We start from the raw sequence: 4,498 nt of genomic DNA, 5'->3' as shown, positions 1-4,498 counted from the left end.
GTAAAGATTTACACCCTCGGAAACCCTATACAGGGTCGCTATGGGTCGGAACCGACTCGATGGCACATAACAACAACAACAAGCTGAGAAAGAAGGAGTACTGGTGTGGCGCTCTGGGATAAAACCACAAGGCTAGTCGTTCAATGGCACATAACAACTACAACAGCAGAGAAAGAAGAGTCTTCTTGCTCACATAAAGATTCACACCCTGGTAAAACCTATACCCAATCACTATGAGTTGAAATAAACTCAGTGATGGTGGGTTAAATAGAATGCATCTAATTTTCTTTTCGTTCTCTATTATGTTTTATTCACCAAATTGTAGTTTCTACAGTTTTTTTTAGGACACAAGTTTAAATACTACCCTCTCAATCCAAAGCCTTGGGATTTTTCTCCTCAAAATATTCTTTGTTGTAATTATTTTGGGTTTCACTAATAATCATTATTGCACATAGTAGCTATATCATAGTAATTTAACATTTAATATAGGTGTTATTATATTTTTCTTTCATTTCTAAGTGTGTCAAGTCTATTCTATAAAATAAAACTTGAAGTTTGGGTGTTTGTTGAAGGAAAAGCTATGTTTATAACTTCATTATAGATTGTTTAATTGCCTTCATCCTTAGGCAGAATGTTAAACATACATCAAGTATAAAAATCTGTTGCTTTATTGGAGTACCTGAGAATTATTATTTGTAAAAGAAAGTTATGAATGTTTCTCTAATATTTTTCTCAGATCTATAATGACTAACTGACATATAGTAAGTAACCGTATAAAAAGATAGCTTTGTCTTTTTTTTTTTTTTTTAAACTTGGTTTTACTGTCTAAAAATACATACCACTTATTTCTGTTGTGTCAATTGCAACTCGTAAGGACCGTGGTGTTGTTAAATGCCATTGAGTTGGTTTTGACTCATAGTGACCCTGTATAAGGTTTCTGAGGAAAGGCTGGTGGATTTAAACTGCTGACCTTGTGGTTAGCAGTCCAGTGTTTATCCTACAGTGTCACACATGGACTCTATAGGACAGAGTAAAACTACCTTGTAGAGTTTCCAAGTAAGAAATCCTGCTGGGATCCGACTCCCACAGATTTCTTCTATGTAATAGCTGGTGGGTTCAATCTAGTCACTGAAACACCAAGGCTTTTGAAAATACTTAATATGCAGCCTTGTATATAAACAACATTGGCTTTTCATTTATTTTAAGCAGTTTTTGGCATTTATTTCATAATATGTCAGAACTGTCATGCTACCCATGACTACAGGTTTCAATCTGATCATTACTCAGTTTACCAGCATGTTGTCCATCATTGCAAGATAGCTTCATACTCACTCACACTGCACTTTCTCAGCAATATTGGGAAGTCTTAATAAAGTACATGGTTGTCACAGTGATCTTATGAATAACAGAACAAAATGTTGCCCGATCCTGTCCTACTTTCACAATTATTATATGTTTGAGCCAATTGTCATGACTGTTGTGTTAATCCATCAAGCTAAAGATTTTTCTCATTTTTGTTGATCCTCTACTTTACCAAGCATGGTGTTACTTGCAAGTGATTGGTCTTTTCTGATGATATGTCCGGTAAGCTAAGCAAAGTTCATCCACACTTCTAAGAAGCATTTTGATTTTATTTCTTCTAAGACTGATTAGTTTGTTCTTCTGACAGTCCAGATATAATCAGTGTTCTTCACCGGCATCATAATTCAATGCATCAATTCTTATTTTGTCCTTTCTCACTGTCCAGTTTTCACCTGCATGTGAGGTGGTTGATAAGATCATGGCTTGGGTCAAGTGTACCTTATTCCTCAAAATTACATTGTTGCTTTTGAAAACTTTTAAGAGGTCTTTTGTACCAGATTTGACTAATACAGTAAAACATCATTTGATTTCTGGAATGATGTTTCCATCTACATTATTTTAAAAGTAGAATAGATTATTCTAAGCAGAATAGAATGAAATCATTGATAATGTCAATTTTAAAGTACACACTTTAGTTAATAATTATGTGTCATTATCAGTGCATTAATTTTAACTAAATATGGTATAGCACTGTAGATCAACATTGTGCTTCGAACCACAGGTCTGCAATTCAAACCCACCTGCTGCTCCTCAGAAACCCTATTCAGGGTCTCTATGAGTCAGAACCAACTTAACAGCACTTAACAACAAATGTACCAGATTAATGTATGGGTGTTGTTGTTAGGTGCCATCGAGTCGGTATCAACTCACAGTGACCTTATGCACAGCAGAACGAAACACTGCCCAATCCTGGGCCAACCTCACTACTATTGCCACTCTTGAGTCCATCGATGCTGCCGCTTGGCCAATCCATCTCATTGGGGGTCTTCCTCTTTTTCTCTGACCCTCCATCTTACCAAACAGTGCAGGTAAAACTGAGTGTGGTGTATATGGGATCTCTTCCTTCACTAATTTTCTATAAATTTTAAGTTATTCTAAAGGTAAAAGTTTGTTTTTAAAAACTCCTCAATTTATTTTGATCATCAGCCAGATTACAGAATTTTTTATTTTACCATCTCCTACAGAGACAAAATACAGATACTTTAATTATAAAATACTCTGATGAGTTTTCAAAATTAAAAATTAGTAATTAAATTGCGATTCTAACTAATTGTGATCATGTTTCTTTGCATCTGTATTAGAATTAACTCTTATATTAAGCTGTAATTTTGAGCTCTGGTAATTTAATGGTTACGAATTGGGCTGTGAGCCGCAAGGTCAACAGTTCCAAACTACCAGCTGTTTTGCAGGAGAAAGATGAGGCTTTCTGCTTCTGTAAAGATTTACAGCCTCGGAAACCCTATGCAGGGTCGCTATGGGTCAGAACCAACTCAACAGCACATAATAACAACAATTTTGAGTAAACAATAACAATATACTTGTTATTGGTGCTTATCCTACAGCACCACACCAGGATTCCAACAATATACTAATTACAGTTTAATTGCAATAAATACTTATTCAAACACACTTAAAAATGATATTGAGAAATGGAGTGTATGGCAAAATCAGTCCCTATGAATATTAAAGCATGAACGATAACTGCCAAAATGTTTCTGCACCATTCCAGCACTCAAGCAGGTCTTCAAAAAGATCATGGGAAAACTAGAATTAAAAGATAATGGTGTTTTCCCTGTATGTGCCAGGGCGGCTCGAGGTCCATGCCGAGCGACTGAGGCTCCTCGGTGGTGCCCACAGTTTCCAAGATGACTGAGTGGGAGACAGCTGTGCCCTCAGTGGTGGAGACCCCGGACATCAAACTTTTTGGGAAGTGGAGTACAGATGATGTGCAGATCAACGACATTTCTCTGCAAGATTACATTGCAGTAAAAGAGAAGTATGCCAACTACATGCCCCACAGCGCAAGGGGCTATGCAGCCAAAATACTTCCACAAGGCATAATGCCCCATTGTGGAGCTCCTTACCAAATTCATGACGATGTATGGCCTCAACAAAGGCAAGAAGTTGATGACTGTGCGCATTGTCATGCATGCTTTTGAGATAATCCACCTGCTCACCCCAAGAGAACCCCCTGCAGGTCCTGGTGAATGCTATCATTAATAGTGGTCTGCGGGAGGACTCAACACGCATTGGACGAGCTGGAACAATGAGGCAACAGACCGTAAACGTGTCCCCACTGCGCCAAGTGAACAAGGCCATCTGTTTGCTGTGCACTGGTGCACGTGAGACTGCCTTCCCAAATATCTAGACTATTGCTGAGCTCATCAACACAGCCAAGGACTCCTCCAATTCGTACGCCATCACGAAGAAGGATAAACTTGGGCATGTGGCCAAGTCAAACCGCTGATTTAGCTGTGGCCCAATAAACTTGTCAGACCCTTAGGGTGGCCCCGCCCCCCCCCCCCAAAAAAAAAAGATAATGGTGTTTCACAAGCTCTTGGAATTAAAGAGAAACATAGTTTTTAAAATGAATAGGCAATTCTTTCTCCTGTTTCCTCTTTTCTACTTTAGTCAAATTGATGGCAATGGGTTTGGTTTTGGTTTATCAGTACAGGTATATGTGCCATAGTGTTCCTTCAGACTACTATCATTTCCTATACAGCTGGGGCAGGGATGAGGGGACTACACTGAGTTTGCATACTGCTGCCTTTGCATGGCTCCCTCAAATGCTACTATCAGCTACAACTTGTTTACAGTCCCTGAGCAGTAGGTGCACCCAAACCAGAGCTGGCTTACCTCTGAATCATGCCCTGCCAGTCATCCTGGGGGTGAATGCCTAGGAGGAGACACTGAGTTGAAGCTACTTCACTCTGTCCTCAGGGCTGATGATTCTGAACAGGCTCCTACTGGGCAGCTTAGAGTCTTCTGCATGTTCTTTCTTCTTGTTGGTAGGTATCCTTGGGTAGGTTCCAATTCATAGCAACACTAAGAACAACAGTACAAAACATTGCCCAGTTCTGTGACATCCTCCCAATTGTTGTTATGCTTGAGCCCATTGTTGCAGCTACTGTGTCAG

The 4,498-nt window shown here is 39.1% G+C and overlaps 1 pseudogene; it reads left to right on the top strand.

Annotated features, from left to right (window-relative positions):
• Positions 1–3,227: 3,227 nt before the first annotated feature.
• Positions 3,228–3,829, top strand: LOC102824914 (annotated as a pseudogene).
• The last annotated feature ends 669 nt before the right edge of the window (positions 3,830–4,498 follow it).

The sequence above is a fragment of the Chrysochloris asiatica genome, unplaced genomic scaffold, assembly GCF_000296735.1.
Source record: "Chrysochloris asiatica unplaced genomic scaffold, ChrAsi1.0 scaffold00188, whole genome shotgun sequence".
NCBI lineage: Eukaryota > Metazoa > Chordata > Mammalia > Afrosoricida > Chrysochloridae > Chrysochloris > Chrysochloris asiatica.
Note: the sequence above shows the minus strand (reverse complement) of the source record. Positions and strands in the feature narration are given on the sequence as shown.